The 19625-nt window shown below is 47.8% G+C and overlaps 1 protein-coding gene and 1 pseudogene across 1 annotated transcript in view; one reads left to right on the top strand and one right to left on the bottom strand.

The window, feature by feature from the left end:
* NFASC (neurofascin) overlaps positions 1-7001 on the bottom strand; it is a 176882-nt gene extending 169881 nt beyond the window's left edge. The window contains exon 1 of the mRNA XM_025421123.3: positions 6922-7001. The gene's annotated coding sequence lies outside the window, so the exon portion shown is untranslated. The remainder of the gene's footprint in view (positions 1-6921) is intronic.
* Positions 7002-17803: 10802 nt separating this feature from the next.
* On the top strand, positions 17804-18621 carry LOC112642862 (uncharacterized protein C12orf31 homolog; annotated as a pseudogene).
* Positions 18622-19625: the final 1004 nt, after the last annotated feature.

Below are 19625 nucleotides of genomic sequence, written 5' to 3'. Positions count from 1 at the left end.
TCCCCAAGCTGGCCATGCTAAGTTTCCAGAAAAGGAAAGCAGGAAGACTCCAGCACAGCCAGATTAGAAGAGTAAAGACCCCAGCATTCAGGGTCCTCTCCAATTACATCTCCGTATTACATGCACCTACACCGAAGCCATACCATTTATTCATCCTGAATCAAAGATCCCCCCCCCTCCCCGCCCTGCCCCGTCGCACATCCCTGCTCTTACTCCAGGAGTTCTGATTATTAAGTCTTCAAGTGTTGCTATCTCAAGATCTCAAGTACTTCGTCTCACAAGAGGCTTTTCCAGATCACCCAAGCCCAACATAATCTCTTGCCAATTTTCTAGCACTTACTGTCTGGAATTAGCAATTGTTTGTTATATTTGAATGTATCTTTTCTTTCCTATTTAGGGAGGAGACAGGGTCTCATGAGCCTCCAGAAGTTGGTGCAATACTCCTTATGCACACAGGAGGTGATCAACAAATATTTGGTAATGATGATGACAATGATAGGACCTTCTCTGAAAGCGCATCTGCCACTGAAGGACAGAAATAGAGGCCAATGGAAACAGCCCTAAAGGGAGCCCACATGGTGGACAACAGCTCACATAGCCTTCCTCCAACTCTGGGTGCCTGGGCTTTCCTCATTCTATCTAGGACTGAATGGGAAATCCTCCCTTCCTACCCCTGAGCCGCTGATCCCAGGCTGTTTATCTCGTTAACTCTGTTTATTGTGATCCTGGTAAGAGGTTCTGAAGCCCTCCAAACCCCTCTCTAATTAAATTCATTAGAACAGATTGGGGCTTTCTTTCTGCATCTCAGAAAAATTAACAACACGATTAGCATCATAATGACAGGGAGAGGGGCTGCCAGGGAGGCCTTTCAGGAGGGGCTGGACCAGCCTGGGAGGGGATGAGTGAGGAGGAGCAGGTGAAGGAGAAGGCAGATGCTCAGGCAGCTGCTTCCCAGAGAAGGAAGCTGCAGGAGCCAGGAGGGGATGATAACAGCCCGAGGGGATGAGCCCACCGAACCCAAGCACTATAACTTTCTCAAGGCATGACATTTGGGGGAAGAAGGGCGGGACAAGAAATTAATCAATGATATAACTTCCAGAGACATGAGCTTCTGAGACAAGAGACATTGAGCAATCTTGTAGTTTTACAGGGAGAGAAACACAGTTAAGCTCTGTTAATGAGGGGGCCAGAAGTAAAACATAAGCCCCTCATGCTTTTCATGGTGGTGTCCTTTTCCTGTAGGATGTTACTGCAAGGACCTGGAGTGAGCAGGCTCAATGAAGCAGGTCACTTCTTTCTCAGAGAACCTGAACCTATCAGGTTTTTGTTGATATACCTCATGGGTTCCCTCATCTAGAATACTCCCCTCTTCTACCAATTTTACTAATTCTTCAAGGCTCAACTCCATTCTCATCTCCTCTGTGAAAAGCAGCTAGCATTTGATGAGCATTTATTATCAGCCAGGTATTCTGCTGGGGCCTTCACTGCCTTATCACATTTAATCCTTACAACATCTCTGGGAGGTTCATATTAATATCTCCAAATTACAGATGGAGAAGTTGCAGCTCCTCAGCTAGTAAACGGAAGAACCAAGGTTTGAATGTAAATCTGTCTGACCTCAAAGGCTGAGTAGTTTCTACTATGCATATCACTTCCCTTGACTCCAACAGTCATATTGAGGGATCACTCCTTCCTTTGAAGTTCTACTCTCCAGGGTCTGAAGACTTAATTACATACTGTTTTATATGATTCCTAAGAATTGTCACGTTTCTATTTATTTCCCCCATTTGAAAACAGGAACCATACTTCTGTATCCTTCAGGACATAGTAGGTACTCAAATATGCATGCTAACTACGCCTTTCTAACAGATTTTCCTGGAGAGCCTTGGACCACTGGGTAAAACATCTCAGGCTTTTATTTTTCCTTTCTTATAATATAGAGGAGAGGTGCATAGGTTTTTTTTTTTTAAAGATTTTTAAAAATTATTTATTTATTCATGAGAAACACAGAGAGAGAGAGAGGAGAGGCAGAGACATAGGCAGAGGGAGAAGCAGGCTCCATGCAGGGAGCCTGACGCGGGACTCGATCCCGAGTCTCCAGGATCACGCCCTGGGCAGAAGGCAGGCGCCAAACCGCTGAGCCACCCAGGGATCCCCGGTGCATACACTTTGATGTCAAACAAATATAGGTTTAAATTTTAGCTCTGCAACTTACCTGTTCTACAATCTTAAATAACAACCTTTCTGAATCTGCTTCCTTATCTATAAAACCAGAATCCTATCAATACTTCTTTTTGTAAAGTTAACCTTTATGAAGATTAAATGAAATGATGCATATAAAGCACATAGTAGAGTGCCTAGAACATATCAAACAATCTATAATGATGACTATTATAGCACGACACTTCTATTTTTCTTGGTCTGCCTCAAGATCTAAGGAAAAGAGGGTGGCTCAAGAGTTCTCGAGTTGACTGGCACAATCTGACTGGTGCCGCAGGTCAGCAAAGCTTTAGAAGTGCCTACTCAAGCACCCAGCATAGCAGTTAGCTCTCAGGGCCCTTCCCTACAGTCCCAAGGACCAGGCCATATACATCCAACATCTGCCCTTGCAGCTAGGTGTGGGCTCTAGCAGACATTCTGAGTAAATGCTCAAAAGCTTGACATCAAGCTGCTCTGGCCAAAACAGGGTCTACCTAAACAGTGTGGTACAATCACTCCAGGTCCTACTGCCCACCATGACCCCTCAGTCATGCTCCTACAGTGTCAGGAACTCATCCACCCTCTCTTATAGCATTTCTTGTACTGAATTTTAATTTGTTTTCATTTTTGTCTCTCCAACTCACTCATACGCCCAACATCGAGCACATTTCCTGGGATATATTCAAAGACTCGGGACACACTAATGAAATGAACTAAAATAAGTGTGTGGGGAAGAAGGGTGCTCCTCGGATAGATAAGGCTGAGTGTGTCTATCCTTGCATTCTTTCCCAGGTCAAATATGGATGTTCATGGTGACCTGTGCACAGGAGTATAACTTCAAAACCCTCCCCTGCCCACCATCAACCTCCCCTCCTCCATCTGGACTTCTCTGATGGCTCCCACCTGACTCCAACCTCCCCAGAACTCCAAGACTCTTCCCCACATATCAGAGCTTGTAATTTTCCTACTGATCTTATTTTTGAGCATGCATCTATGCATGTACTTGCTACTTTCCTGTCAGATAGTTAGCTCCGGGAGGGCAGACCTTGGGCTTCTTTTCCTTTGACTCTAACATTCTAAGTACACCCAGACCACAATTTGCCCCTAAAATACAAGGGCTTAGGAGGCAGATATGGGAGAGTTGAGTAGCCTTGATCTTGTCCCAGAGTTCCTTAGAGGTGCCCTGCCCCCATCAAGCTAAAGCAGCACCCAGTGAGGTTCAGCTGTGCAAGGAACATTTCCCTTCCCCTTGAAGCCAGGGATTTGGCAAAATCTTGCATCTCTTGGGACACCTGGGTGGCTCAGCAGTTGGGTGCCTGCCTTCAGCTCAGGTCATGATCCTGGGATCCAGGATCGGGTCCCACATCGGGCTCCCTGTGAGGAGCCTGCTTCTCCCTCTGCCTATGTCTCTGCCTCTCTCTCTCTCTCAGTCTGTATCTCTCATGAAGGAATAAATAAATCTTTAAAAAAAAAAAATCTTGCATCTTACCTCCTTCTCCTCCACCCTTTTCCTCAGTCAACTTCAGGGCCAGCTCTGACCTACCATTCTGGATAGCATCACCCAGCCCTCTTCCTGGTTCTGGAAGAGAGGGGGCTGATACCACTGGAAAGAAAGATCCACTGCTCAACATCCTTGTCCAGATGTTCTCACTCAAGCTTATCTATGGTATTTGTCTGTTTATTGTCTCTCTTTTCCATGACCCTGGAAGCTCTGAGAGACTAGACACTGTCTCGCTTTTCATCTCTACAATCCCCACACAGAGCAGAGCAGCACATTGCAGGGGTTCCTTAGTATTCACTAAATTAAAAAAAGTACGTAGTTGGCCTTAAATTCTTCCCACTTCCCTCTCCCCATGTCCTCCAGGCCAACCAGACTGAGGACTGAACTTCTCTGCTTCTTCCTTTCTGGCTTCCTAAGGATTTCTTTTTTCTAAAGACTAAGTGATGATCCTCACATCCCAGTTCTTGGATGGTCTTGGAGGACAGTGGTGCCAAGGGAAGGGAACAAGATGCAACAACGGAATGATGGGAGCCTTGGAATTCTGTCTCTCAGTCACTGCAGCAAAAGGACCCTCCTCTGTACCTCCTCCTCAGATATCCAAGCCCGAACTCTCCCCCACCCCAGACATCAGCCACCTCCTCAATGCGCCCCTGAAAGAAGCAGCCCTGGAAGCCAATCTGCTTCGGCCCATAGGGAGCTAGCTACCTCTTACTCCAGCTCTCCCGGGGGGAGCCAGCTCCTCTTTCTATGTGCCTTGGTTTATCCCTGCTTAGCCTTTATGATGCCAAACAAGGGATGTGGGGTGAGATTCATTGCACAAAACTGGCAAATATGTACATTGTTATCAGAATCCCCCACTGAAACTGAGCCCCAATCATGCATTTCAACAGCAGAACCTTAATCCAAGCAGCCCTCCAGGTGCTGCCTCCTCTTGGAACCAGGAAGTGCCTCGGGAAGCTTCCCGCCCCACCCCCTATCATGGGAGGGGGCACAGAAAGATGACAAAGCAGAAGATAGCTATCCCCCTAGATGCAAGTGCACCCCTCCCCGTCCCCCCACCTTGCCCCCGGGCCAGGCAGTATCTAAGTCCCCTTTAGGGTTGTCACACAAGAGCTGGAGTCCAAACACTTGGATTTCTAAAGTGAGGGATCCTTACAGAAATGGGACAGAACCCATCAGCAATGTACGCTAACCTTCAGTTTAAGCCCTGGGGATTTAGCTGAGGTTTCCAAGACAGGAATTGGGCTGCCATTCCCTGTTTGAGGGGAAAACACAATTTGTGGGGTTAAATGTGAACGAGTCTCTTTCCTCATTTGTGTTATTCTCATTCTTTATCTACACACATACACAACACACACACACACACACACACACTTTCAGGTGAATCCAAAAGGAAAGATATTAATCCCTCAGGAGCGTGACCAAAAAGAAAAAAAGAAAAGAAAAGAAAAGAAAAAAGAAAAAAAAAGAAAACCCACCAGTTTCCTCCACATACACACACACACACAAAGAAATGCCAACTCAGTCAAGACAAAAGATTAGAATGACACCCCCCCCCAATTTCCTTCAATTCTTCCTGCAGTACAATTCAATGGGATCCAATCATCCCCAAACCAGAGGGGAGAAGAAGCCTCTGCCTTCCTTCTTCTCCCTGCTGCCCACTCCCACAGCTCATACGGCCCCCATCCCCAGGGGATTCCACTTGCCACACACATTTCCCCTGGGCTTCTCCTACTTATGCCTCAAGTTTGGTGCATTCTGAACCTGCCAGGCTCTGGCCCCTTACAAACAATTCAACTCCGGCCCAACCATGTCTCAAAGGCCTGCAGTCTGCCCTTGCTGGAGATCTGATTGGGCCCCAGCAGGGCTCACCACAGTTCCAAGGGTAGATAAGAAACACCAGGCCCTCATCCCAGGCAGGCTGGAAAGGGGCACTGTCATCCATTCCTCCAGACTGAGGGAAGAGGCATCTCTGACCAACACGCACACACACACAACCCACTGCCAAGTGCCAAGGAAGGGATCAGGAGCAGAACCTGGCTCAGGGTCGGAGAGGGGCTGCCATGGGGACCAGAGTCTAAGTGATTCAGCACTCTGCCCGCTCTCAGCCCAGCCCATGGGCCACACTCATGACAGCTCCTGATGCCAAAGTGCTGACTTGGAGGCTGAGGAAGAATTCTCTCTAAAATCCAAAATTCTCCAACCCTCCAGTAGGGCTCCATATCCAGGCCTTTGCATCCCAGGACTCAGAGCAAGACCAGGAAGAGGTCCTCAGCCATTCCCTTGGACCTTGACTCCTGCCCAACCTAGTTTCCCTGTGCTTAGCATCCCCTCCCCCCAGTCCATCTAGGAAACAAACCTGAACAGCCAGGGGAAGAGGGTGGCCGAGGAGGCACATAAGAGGCCTGCTAACCCCCAGCACCTTGCATCCTCAAGCTATGAATCGGATCAAACATGCAGAAAGGGGTTATGAGTGGATTCTGCAACCAGAGTACATTGGGCCTTCAGAGCCCTAGGCCTCCACAGACAGGGAAGGAGGGCCCTGTGGCAGGTGATGGGGCTCCGTACAAGCCCTGTAGCGACACAGAGCACCAGGAAGGGCAAGTGGGAAAGGTGATGGGTGGCGGGCCAGCTAACAGCCAAGGAGGGGAAGACGGGGTTCTTGAGAGAGACTATGGTTCAGGAGGAAACCAAGAGGCAGCTGGGAAGGGCCTGGGACGGAATGTGTAAGGGGGACCTGGGGAGGACAGAGACCGAGGATGCAGAGCCGGCCACAGGGAGTGATGGGGATGTGAGGTGGAGACCAGGACAGGGGAGGCCAAGGGGAGGGGCTGATGGAAGGGATGGAGTCATTCAAAGTAGGGTGAGGAGGTAAACAGGTACAGGGGCAGGGCTGCGGAGGAGGCAGGGAGGGACAGAGGCAAGGGGAAGAGGTCGAGGATGCAGGAAGGGGGAGGGGATGCGGCCGATGAGACGGAAAGGTGTTGGGGTGGGCAGGGGGTGGGCGCCGAACGGGGTGGGCCCGGATGTCCGCAGAACAGGATGGATTCGGAGCAGGTGACGGTGCGGAGACGAGAAGGGACGGGGATGTGGGCGGAGGGGGATGGGGACAGGTCGGGATGCAGCCGGGCGGAGCGGGGCGGGAACAAGGAGGTGTCGCTAGATGGGTCTCCGTGACCCCCCGGCCGCGCCGCATCCCCCCGGCATCCGCGCTCGCCTACCTGCGAGGGCGCGGGCTCCGGCCCCGGGCGCAGTCGGTGCCGTCCGCCGCCGCCGCCGCCGCCGCCGCCGCCGCCCCCGCAGCGCCGCTCGCAGCCCGCCGCCGCATTAGGGCAGAGACCGGCCCGTGCGCATCCCCGGGCGGCCGGCGCGCCCCCGCCCTGCGTGCGCGCCCCCGCGCCCCTCCCTCCGCGCGCCCCCGCCCTGCGTGCGCGCCCCCGCGCCCCCCTCCGCGCGCCCCCGCCCTGCGTGCGCGCCCCCGCGCCCCTCCCTCCGCGCGCCCCCGCCCTGCGTGCGCGCCCCCGCGCCCCCCCTCCGCGCGCCGAGACGGACCCGGGCGAGGAGCCGGAGGATGCTCTCTGCTCCCGGCCGCGCAGGGGCGGTGAGAACCCTCGGGCTGTGACTGTGACTTCTCGGAGGCAGAAGTGTGTCGGGGAGCCTGCGTTCCCGGGGACCCTGGCTCCCGGGGGGCTCTCCAGGGACGTTTGTTGATTGAAGAAGTGTTGGATCCGGAATTGGGGATGGAAGAAAGTTGCGATTCCTGCTGGCCTAGCGGGGTGGTTTAAAAAGGGGGCGATCTCGGGGATCCCTGCGTGGCGCAGCGGTTTGGCGCCTGCCTTTGGCCCAGGGCGCGATCCTGGAGACCCGGGATCGAATCCCACGTCGGGCTCCCGGTGCATGGAGCCTGCTTCTCCCTCTGCCTGGGTCTCTGCCTCTCCCTCTCTCTGTGACTATCGTAAATAAATAAAAATTAAAAAAAATAAAATAAAAATAAAAAGGGGAGATCTCGTTCTGCCCTGTGTGGCCTCAGGCCCTGTCCCAGACCTGAGAGAGGGTGAAGACGTCCAAAGACTGGGAGGCCGCAGATCTGTGCTCCACCTGGTGCCAAGTCTCTCACGAGGACACCACACTCCCTCAGTGTCCTCCACTGAAGACAGACAAGTTGATTGGATGATCCCTTCACGCCCCTCCTAGCTCCACAGGGACAGTACATCGGGTCCTGCAGACACACAGAGATCTAACTATAGTTATCAGCCGAATCAGTGGAAAGGTTTGAATTGAGGAATCAAAAAACCTTACACCTGGGAGGGAGCTTCTCGTCTGACCCCTCATCCCGAACCACAGTTCCCTGCACACTTGCTTCTGAAGTCTTATCCAAGGCCACATTCCGCTGTCTTCTCTGTCTGTCACCATCTTCCCTGAACTGTAACCCGCTGCCCGCCTGTCTCCCTTCCAGCCTGTGGGTGTGCAAGAGCCCGAATGCATCTTGCCCCCCATGCCCTCCCAGCCTAGCACAGAGTAGGAGCTCCATAAATACTCGCTCCTCCGGGTAACCGACAAAATGTCCCGCTCTTCCCTTGGCTGCAGTCGGAGCTATGGGATGAAGACTATGTCATGGGAAACGGAAAGGTCCATACGGCAGGGCCTGAAAGCATAGCTGCCTGTGGGCGTCAGGGACCATGGGCAAAAGTGTCTATAGGATCCCTGTCTATATAAACAATCTGATTTCACCCAAAATCTTTTCTCAGCAGGATTCCAGCAGCCTAACCTCACACAATCCTGTGAATGAAAGAGTGCACCCTCCTAGAGGCCCTGGGATGTATCAGTCAGTCCTGGCACTTCTGGGGGTGTCTGGTCAACCTCTTTGGGGAGAGGCAGGAGGGAATGTACATGGTTGAAAAATTCTCTGAAGGGGAAAATCTGGAAACAGGGGAGCCCCATCCAGATGACACGACTGATCCCAGGGGGTCCCAAGCACTGGGGGGGGGGAGGGTCACTTAGAGACCTTAGAGGAAGCTGCTTCAAAGCACCAGGGCCCCTCAGGCCTAGACCCAGGGCAGGACCCCCCTCTCTTCCTTACCAGAAGTGTCCATGTAGCTGGCTCAATGGGAAAAAGAAAATAATTTTCCTTTTCTAAGCACTTATTGTATGTCAGCCACTGGGTTTCTTGAATGTACCAGTCACTTGCCTTTGACAGCTTTAGGAGGTAGATATTTTATAGACCATATTGCACAGTGGCTGTGGCATCAGCTCTAGAGGCAGACTGCTGGCGTCCAAATCCCACCTCCACCACATCAGGTCTGGGTCGACTTGGGCAATTTACTTATTTTCCTTTTATTTCTTTAAAAAATATCATTAAAGTTACACAAGCATGTAGCAGAATCAGAGTCAAATCATCCTATGAGTTTTCTTATAAAATATATTTCCCTCATGCTCCGCCCTCCCCAGAAGCCATCACTTTCAACTCTTTTGAGCTGTTTCTTTGGCTCTTTTCCTTCCTATCTCTAAATAACATGCTAAATTGCTACTTCTTGCTTCTGGTTCAAGCATTATCTCTTGATGAATAGTGAAAACCCTAGAGAAGACATTCCTTCAGCTCTACCTTCATCTCTCACATAGCCTTCCTGTCCCCTTCCCTACCTCCCAGTTTAGTCACATCACTCCATATTGGTTATACCAAAGAAAGTATTTATTATGATGACTTAAATTCCATTCACAACTGACCTTTTCATTTCCTGCAAACTTTTTCGGTTTTTTGGGACTTAATAATTAGCATGTTTTGTTTACTTGTTTTATGTACAGTAATTATAATTCAACTCTAAATTCTCCATCAATTGTCTCTATCCCTATGTTCAGAACTGTCAGAAATTTTATCAATTTTATCTCCTTGAAGATTCTCTCTGGAGCTTTTTGACAGGTTCCAATCTCTGTTGGTTTCCCTGTGCCCAGGACACTGTTATTGACCTTGTCAAGCTCAATTTCTTCATCCATAAAATGGGGATAATTATATTACCTCATAGAGTTGTTGTGAGGATAAGCAAAATAATTCATGTAGCACAGTGTTTGTCATGTAATAAAGACTCAATAAATATTGCCTTATTTTATTTGAGAGGAGAAAACCAAAGCGCAAGTAACCTGCCCAAGTAATGGTTCAAAGCAGATGTGTCTGAAAACTCCTACATAAAATCCCTTCATTATTTTAGAATGGGCCCTAAAAGTCTTAGATTTATGATGTTAGAATCTTCCAATATGGTCAAGTTGGAGAAACACAGGATTTTCCAAGAAAGTCCTGGCTGACCAGCAGGATGAATGTGGGCAAATCACCTAACCCTTCTATGACTTTTTTTTTTTTTAAGATTTTATTTATATATTCATCAGGGACACACAGAGAGAGGCAGAGACACAGGCAGAGGGAGAAGCAGGTTCCATGCAGGGAGCCTGATAGGGGACTCGATCCTGGGACTCCAGGATCACGCCCTGGGCCAAAGGCAGGTCCTAAACCGCTGAGCCACCCAGGGATCTCCCCTCTATGACTTATTTTTCCCATTTGTAAAGTGGGGATAAAGTGAGGACCAAGGAGATAAGACACTTTGTGCCCTGCACAAATGTTAGTTACTACCCAAACTTCTCTTTCTTTCGTTCATTTTTTTTAAACATCTGAGAAAACCAAGTCCTAGAGAGAAGATCACACAGATAGAACTCATGCAATGATTTGGTGGTTCAAACTGAACTAGAGCTCATATTTCATGGCCTCAGTGTAAAGAAGTAAAGTACAGGCCTGACGGGAGTGTGAGGCCCCCAGATGCCCAGATGCAGTGGAGGCAGATGTTTCCTAGGCCTCCGTGTCCCCAGCCACTGGCCTGCCCTGAGCAGGGTACATCACCTGCTGTCGATGGATGCCCAGGATGAAGACAGGCCTGGATCTGGTGCAGGCTGTTCTGCTAGCGTGTCAGGAATAGAACCTCTCAGTGCCAACAGCAGACAGTGCTTGCTTTTTTCTTTCCAGACATTCATCTGGCCTTGCTGCTTCCTCTACTTCCCTGAGTTTGTATTTCAAGTTCTGGCTGAAACCCCAGCGGGCATGGACTCTTTTGACCCTGGACCTGAAACTGCACTCACTGTGTCCTGTCTCCTGGTGAATGGCAAGACACCAATGACATTCACATCCCCTAGCATCTCATTGCCCCCAATGGATGGCACAAGCCCTGCGTAATCCTGGGCTCAGGCGAAGAGAAAGCCTCCATGCACTGAGTCTCAGATGCAGTAGGACTCTGGGCATGCACAGGGTTGGTGGAAACTGAGGGACAGGGCCGGGCTTCAGTGTGTCTCTTATGCCCTCCAAGCCACCCTCTTGCACATGGTCCCCAGAAGGTATGGGGCAATAGGCTGTTCCGTGCATTTTGGATAGAGATTTAACTTGATGCAGGCTTTAGGGACAGTGTTTGGCAGTACCATCAGGACTCTGAATGGTCATATTACCCCATCAGTGCCACCTCTAAGAATCCAGACTGTAGAAACACTGCACAAGTCACAAAGATGTATCTGCATAGGGATGTTCACTGTAGCCCATCCAGAGGGCAATGATCTGACATGTGTTGATTTGTGCAATGAAGAGGTATGGAGCCCACTCAAAAAATAAATAAATTTAAAAATAAATAAATAGATCACATATATCTTTTCAAAAGAAGAACAGCTTAATAACATGTGGGATAAAAAAAAATAACATGTGGGATATTACCCTTTTCCAGTGGAAAATCAGTTGGTGTAAGGGGTGGGAAGAAGAGGAAAGAGAAAATGATGTCCTGGGCCAGTTTAGGAGACTAGAACCAATCGCCTGGAGGATATCAGGGAGGACCTAATTTTCATTGAAGCCTTTCACATACAAGGTCCTTTACATCTGTCATATCACTTAGTTGTCACAAAAACCCAGTAAGATCTGTGGTCATTGCGTCCAATGTGCTAATGAGGAAAGAGAGGCCCAGGGAAGCTATAAAATCTCAACATCACACAGATGAGATGTGCTAAAGGATTAACCTTGCCCGAAGAGAAGCCTAGCCTTGTCCTTGGCTTCCGGGAGGTCATCTCTGAACCCTAGGTATATTCCGCCTGACGAGAGTGTCTTTACCTGGGGACCTGAGGCCACACTAGGTAGTCTATGCTAACAAAGGGATTTACAGTGGGGGCTTGGGGCATGCATCAGCTCAACCTCTGGAGAGGCTGGAAAGGAAGGTTAGCTACATGGGTGGTCAGCCACATCTATATGACTGAGCCTCGTAAAGACTCTGGACACTATGGCTTGGGCGAGCTTCCATGGTGGGCAACACTCTGTGCACACCGTCAGACATTGCTACTGGAGTGCAGTCCTGTCTCCATGTCTCCATGGGGAGAGGACAACTGGAAGCTCTGCAGATGGAGCCCTCCTGAACTCTGCTTCATGTGCCTCTTCTCCGGGCTAACCTAAATCTGTATCCTTTTGCTGTAATAAAACATAACTATGGGTACTGTGGCTTCCAGTGAGTTCTGTGTATTCTACTAGCAGATTAGAGGTCAAGAGTCATCTTGGCAACGCCCAAAATTTCAAGTAATGTCAGAAGTGAGGGTGGTCTTGGAGGCTGCTGCTAACTTTGAAGATAGCAAAGGGTAGAATTGGAATTTGCACAAAGATCTCAGAGACTCCAGAGTGTGCCCTCCTCCCAGTTCACCACACTCTTTTACACTGACCCACGTTGGACAAGTGCTGAAGAGAAGACATTCTAGCACCACGAGGAAGAGCCAGAACAGTGTGATGACCACACCAGTGACAGCAAGGTGGTCGGACGAGAATATAGGAAAGCAAACTGAATAGCATGCTCAAAGGGAAAATAGGAGGGGTGCCTGGGTGGCTCAGTTGATTAAGCATCTGCCTTCAGCTCAGGTCATGATCCTGGGGTCCTGGGATTGAGCCCTGGGTTGGGGAGTCTGCTTTTCTCTCTCCTTCTTCCTCTGCCCCTCCTAACTAGTCGTGCTCTTGCTGGCTCTCTCTGTTTTTCTCAAATGAATAAATAAAAAAAAATCTTTAAAAAGGAAAATAGAAAGAGCAAATTTCAGAAAGTTCCTGGAATCTGTGTCCCTCACAATGTAGGAAGGCAGGAAAGCAGGTGCAGAAAAAAGCTGATGGGGGAAGCAACCAGGGAGCCCTGGTCCCTTATAGATCTTCCAAGAAGCTAGAAGCCATGATATAGACAAGACTCTCCTCTTGTCTGCCTCAGCATCTCCTCCCTGCTCCCTATAGGCCAAGAGGGAGGATCACATTTCAATTTGTATATAGAATTGAGGGAAGGAGAGACTGGCCTTGATCCTTCTCCCATTTGGCCACACCACGGTGCTGGTGGTCAGCAGCAGCAGCACACATATGGAGACCTCATGCTTCCCACAATCCCCTATTGCCCCTACATTCAGCACATTCCTAGGTACTTAGCCTTTTCTGCCCCCATCCAGCTGGAGAGTGTCTTTCCACTTGCTTTCCCACTTTCTGCTTTGGGATTAAAAAAATAAATAAATAAACTCTGCTTTGGATTAGCCTCCTGTCCAGCACTGCTGAGGGCAGAACTGAGCTTCTGGTCACCAAGCTGTTGGCTCCCAGATGCAAAGCCTTCCCCAAGTATGTGGAATTAGTCTTCTACCCTCGGCAGGCAAAATTCTATTCCCAGTAGACTGGGCAGTAAACAAGGAGGTAGGTGGAGAGGAGAGACCTCGGAATAGCAAGTAGCCAGCCCCGAGACTAGGCACGTGTCTTAGCCCAGTCCCTGCTCCGAGATTGAAGCAATGGAGCCACCCTGATGCCTACTTTTACGCAGGGCACATTTCTCCCTTTGAAACTATCTGCAATGATCGTTTGGGGCAAATTTCATCCGCATCAATGCATTAGAGGGAGAAGGATTTTTGGAGCTGTTCTCTACTGCAGTAGAAGGCTCCCCACCTGTTTACCAGTAATAGTAGGAAAATCGGACATTTCTCTCCTACTTCCCATCAGCCAGCTGGCAAGAAGACAAGCTCAGCTTCAGACTCTTTCACTCTATATATGAAACCTTAGTTTTCCGGAGGCCTTTAAGGGCTGATTTTCCAGCAGGTTGCTTTCTGACCCAGTCTCCAAACAACTGCAATGAACACAATCCCTCCTCGGCTGGAAAATCCTGACATTCAGAAAACCCTTGTCAAAATAGCTTTATCTTAAAATGTAAAAAAAAATACGATTAAAATTTTAAAAAGGGATGCCTGGCTGGCTCAATCCGAAGAGCATGTAACTCTTGATGTTGGGGTCATGAGTTTGAGCCCCACATTGGGTGTACAGATTCGTTAATAAATAAAACTTTAAAAAATTTAAAGAGCTTTTTCTTTTGTAGTTGCCTTGCAAACCTATTTGTATGAGTAGTCTTCAGAGTGATTATACACTGCTAACCACAAAGGCATCCATGCCATTATGATCAAATGGTTAAAATATATTTAACAACTTCTTTTCCTGAATGCTCTCAATCATTTTAACTTTGTGGTATACTACTATTTTAAGACCCAGCTTAAACATAACTCCTGTGGAAAAAATTCTCTCCTGCCAGAACCAGCCTCTCCTCTGGGCAGCAGTGCACACAATAAATGCTCCTTCCCTGTGCTCATCACACCATGTTTCCTTATAGGTGTGTCTCCCCTGCTAGCCTGGAAGTTTCCTGAGAGCAGGGAATCCTATATCCACAGAGCCTAGGGCTGAAGCTCCAAAAATATTTGTTGAATGGGTGAATAAATGTACGGATAAAAGCAGAAATGGGGCAGAACTGTTGTGGGGGTGCCTGGGGGTTCCGTGGTTAGTCATCCGACTCTTGATTTTGGCTTGGGTTTGATCTCGGGATCTGGGTTTGAGCTCTGCGTCAGGCTCTGCATTCAGTGGGGGAGCCTGCTCGAGATTCTTTCACTCTGCCCCCCACCCCATGCGTGCTCTGGAGCACAGACTCTCTCTCAAATTAGTAATCTTTTTTTTTTTAACAGAGTTGTGAACATAGATTGTAATGTAGTTGTGAACAGTGTGTAATGATGGTAGCCAGTAGCCACATGTGGCTATTTAAATTTAAATTAACTAAAATAAAAAATTGTTCAAAATGGGTCATTCAAAGTACCTTCCTACAGGCGGTGCTGTGCTACTTGCTGGTCAAATAATTACACAGACATTTATAGTCCAAGACAGGCATGAGACCATCTAGAAGCACACTATAGGGCAGCCTGGGTAGCTCAGCGGTTTAGCGCCGCCCTCAGCCCAGGGCCTGATCCTGGGGTTTCTGGATCGAGTCCCACGTCAGGCTCCCTGCATGGAGCCTGCTTCTCCCTCTACCTGTGTCTCTGCCTTTCTCTCTCTCTCTCTCTCTCTCTCTCTCTCTCTGTCTCATGAATAAATAAATAAAATCTTTTTTTTAAATAGAAGCACACTATAAAGAATGCTTCCTTGAATAAATATGGGCTAAATGAAGTAAACAGATTATGATCAGGTTGTCAAATATATAAAAATTGAACAGACCAAAGGAAAAAAAATATATAAAGAACCTGGCCATCCTTACAGCCTGAAAACTAATGTGTTTCCCTACTTATGTTTGAAATAGACCTTATTTTTCTATAATTATTTCTTAGAGAAATACTCATAGTAGCCAGAAATAACCATGTTGGCTATGGAAACATAGCCAAAGAAAACATTTGTCTTCATGTAGCAAACATAAAATCTCACTAAGGTGGCAGCCACTGATTTTCTGGGCAAGGTAAGATTTACAATGGTCTTCCATGTTGTTTCCATAAACCATTGCAATGTCCCATCCACTGCAACATTTCAACCTCCAAACTATCTTTCAGGCTCTACCTCTGTGCACCGTAAATGTATAAATGTCCGGTGACCATGTGTCTCCGTTTTCTAACAGGAAAATGTGGTTTCTGTGTCTCTCCATCCTGTCCATCTCCTATGGGCTATAATTTTACTCTGCCAAGGGAACTATACATCTGAATGGTTAAAAGTATTCCCTTCTGTACCAGACCAGATTCAGCAGGCCAGGGAGAAACAGAGGAGGCTTCAACTGTCGTTCATAGCAAGCCAGGGGCCCTGCACTCCAGACCCTGGGTTCCTCTGTCTCTGCCCCATCCCCACCCCGCTCCTCACCCCCCAGCACAATTCCTGCTGGCTGCCAGTGCTGGGAGCCAGGAGGTAGCAGCTGAGAACCTGGCCTGTGAGCCAGGCCACCCTCAATTAATTTATCTTATTAATGCCAATTTATTAGCACAGAACCCCTGGGAGGTGAGCAGGAGGGCGTTTTAAATAAGCATCTGCATTTCCTGTCTGCAAGCTTTACACCTGAGCTCCATGCTCAGCCAGGCCCAAGATGGGTGGTCTTCTGCCTCCTACCTCCCCCTGGTGGGTGGCCCCAGGAGAGCAGATCTGACTGGGCAGGTGAGACAGTGTGTGCTTCTCAATACAAGATTTGTCACAACTTCACCAGTGTTTGTGCAGGCTTCTGGGTAGGCGCCCTCTAAGAGTTTACTTATGACAAAGAATTTGTCTAACAAATAACAATGGCTTTGTAAATACAATAGCCTTAGTAATTAAATCTTCTTCTAAAGACTTCAAATGGACTAACTTCTTCAAGTTCTTAAGTGTTAGGAGCTGGAGAAAAGGCCATCTTCCTGCTAGGGAAGTTCCTGGCTTGGAAAGAGTCTTATCATTCACTTTGTCTTTGAGGTTGGGGCCTAAAATAAGCAGTACCACACGCTTTCAGACACAAGAGTGCATTATGAATGAATGGATAAATGGCCATAATTTAACATTATTCCAAGCACCTGAGAAGTTTTCATGGGCCATGGGCTCTTTTTTGTTTCATAGAGACAAAGTACCATGACCAACCAGGTAGGTCTTATCTGCAAAGATGTGTGTTTGGTAGAAGAGAAGGCACCCCCCACTCCACTCCCTATCCCTCTGCCCCACAGTGTTTCCGCCCTCATTAACACCCTGCTTTAAAAATTCCAAGAACCAACTGGGTGCCTGGCTGCTCAGTCGGTGGAGCACGCAACTCTTGATCTCAGGGTTGTAGGTTTGAGCCTCATGTTGAGCATAAAGATTACTTAAAACTAAAATCTAAAAAAAAAAAAAAAAATCCAAGGGGCACCTGAGTAGCTGTCAGTTTAGTGTCTGACTGCTGATTTTGGCTCAGGTCATGATCTCAGCCTTCTGGGACTGAACCCTATATCAAGCTCTGCACTAGGTGGGGAGTCTGCTGAAGATTCTCTCTCTCCTTCTTTTCTTTAAGATTTTATTTATTTATTCATGATAGACATAGAGAGAGAGAGAGGCAGAGACACAGGCAGAGGGAGAAGCAGGCTCCACACGGGGAGCCTGACACGGGCCTCGATCCTGGGACTCCAGGATCATGCCCTGGCCCAAAGGCAGGCACTGAACCGCTGAGCCACCCAGGGATCCCTCTCTCCCTCTCCTTCTGTCGCTCCCTATGTTTGTGCACATACTCTGTCTCTAAATGATTAAATAAAATCTTTAAAACAAATCCAAAACAAACACCACCCCTCTCCTTGTCCAGAAAGAACCTTCTCTTAAACAGGCATGTGACCATTGTATGCATTTTTTGTGTGTTGGGGGAGAATGAGTTGGCATGAAGCAGTGATGTGCTGGTAAATTTTTAATAATTGGTTCACTAAGAAAAAAAGAGAAGCCCTGATCTGTAATATTTTCCAGTTTCTGTGATGTAAATTCTCCCACTACGGTCAATTTCAAGGTGCCAAAAAATAAAAATAAAAAATAAAAAATTTCAAGGTGCCAACATGAGGAGGTTATTGAGCAGGGAGTTGGGAAAAGATGTGCTGCAACTCACCATTATATAATATTTCCACCATATCAATACAATAGATGTAAATAACCTCAAGATCATAGAGAGCACTTTAAAATGCACCTGAAAAATTAGGAAATGATGAGTTTTGAAGTATTTCTTACTATGTGTTTAATAGAATTATTTAATTGTAAACTTACATAATTTAATTTTTCCTAATGGCTGCGTTTCACAACCAGCTTGCAAAGTTCTTAAAAATTTAGCAATGGGGCTTCCGGTCGGCGTGGCCGTGCGCACGGTGACCGGCCTCGGAGTGTCCCGCTTTCCAGGTAACGTGGCTAAAAGCTTACGGAGTAAGTGGAAAAGGAAGATGCATGCGGAAAAGAGAAAAAAGAATGCCCAAAGGAACTCAGCAGACTTAAGAGTATTCTTAAAATGGATGGTGATGTTTTAATGAAAGATGTTCAAGGGATAGCCACCGTGCTGGTACCCAAACATTGTCAAGAGCAAACTCAGTGTGTAGTACAAGGTGAAAAAGATGACATGAAAATGGAGACTGAAATGAAGAGAAACAGAAAGAGCCTTATAGAGCAGCATGGACAGTACCCCATATGGACGAACCAGAGGCAAAGGAAAAGGCTAAGGCAAAGCGAGAAAAAGGGAAGGGGAAAAGCAAAGCCAAAGCAGCAAAAGCAGCGAAGGGTTTGGCTTGGTAGACTCTTAAACCCCTGAAAAATCCTACACGGGACTGGTCTTTGATTAGAATGTATACACGGATTTCAACTTCACCAAATGAAAACTTGGTTTCCGTATTTAACTTGGCCTTGTTCTTCAATTCAAACCCAACTTAACTCCTCAAATTTCTTTTGGGAGCTTGAATAAAATATTTTTTTGATGAATGAAAGCTACACTGATATTTTAACTGGATGCTGTCCATTGTGCAGGGATTCTCAGACATCACTATTCTACCAAGTGCTATTGTGGTTGTAACTGGTCTTAGTAAAGATTTTTCAAAGAAGATATGCTGACATATTTGAGGTAATTCTGGTTTAGAGAAAACTTTTACACAATTTAAAGTATAAAGTCAGTGGATCTTTTAAGTACTACTTGTTTGGAGTTTTGATTTTGTTTAATTGAGAATAAAATATATTTTTGTCCAAAAAAAAAAAAAAAAAAGATTTAGCAATGGGCCCTTATGAACTGCCACAGGCTGGCTCTGGCCTCCACCCCAAGGCCACTCAGCCACACATTTGTGTCCTCACTGTTGCCACTTCCCAGCTTAGAGTTCCTATTTCCTGGCTCCCACAGCAACCTCAGTGAGGTCAGTATGTTAGCCTGTTTTACAGAAGAGGAAGCCAGATGTGGTAGACGGTGGTACTAACTGTGCATACCCACCTTAGTGGCTGAGCCTCCGTGAGTGTGGCAAAAATGACGAAGGCTCATGCCTGTGTCCTCTGGGAGCCAGCTCAGGCTGACGGGAGTGCCTTTCTCTGAGATGCCTGCAGGTCACAATGGCCAACAGCTCACGTAGGGTCCAAAGCCTGGCCCTTTGCACAGGAGGACTCTGCTGTGGTATGAGTTACACCCAGAGCAGCTGTGAATGAGGCCCAGTCTTAAACAAGTTTGGTTTTTTTTTTTTAAAAAAAAAGATTTTATTTATTTATTTATTCATGAGAGACACACACAGAGAGAGGCAGAGACACAGGAGAAGCAGGCTCCATGCAGGGAGCCTGACATGGGACTTGATCCCAGGTCTCCAGGATCAGGCCCTGGGCTGACGGCGGCACTAAACCGCTGAGCCACCCGGGCTGCTCAAGGCCCAGTCTTCACCTGAAACACAGCCTGGCTTGGCAGCTTCCTCTTTGGCATGCTCCCCACATTCCCTTTCTCTGAAGGCCCTCCCTCCATGTGCCACATGCATCTGAATTCCTGTCTCAGGCTCTACTTCTAGAGAACTTGACCAAAGACATAAAGCCTCAGAGAGACTTCCCTGACTTTCTGCTTTCCCAGAGCAAAACGAACTCAGGACTTCTGATTCCCAAGAAAGTGTTCTTGCTGTCATCCCATAGCTGCTGCTTCTACTTTAA

This window comes from Canis lupus, chromosome 38, assembly GCF_003254725.2.
Source record: "Canis lupus dingo isolate Sandy chromosome 38, ASM325472v2, whole genome shotgun sequence".
In the NCBI taxonomy this organism is placed as follows: domain Eukaryota; kingdom Metazoa; phylum Chordata; class Mammalia; order Carnivora; family Canidae; genus Canis; species Canis lupus.
This window is presented reverse-complemented; position numbering and strand designations above follow the sequence as displayed.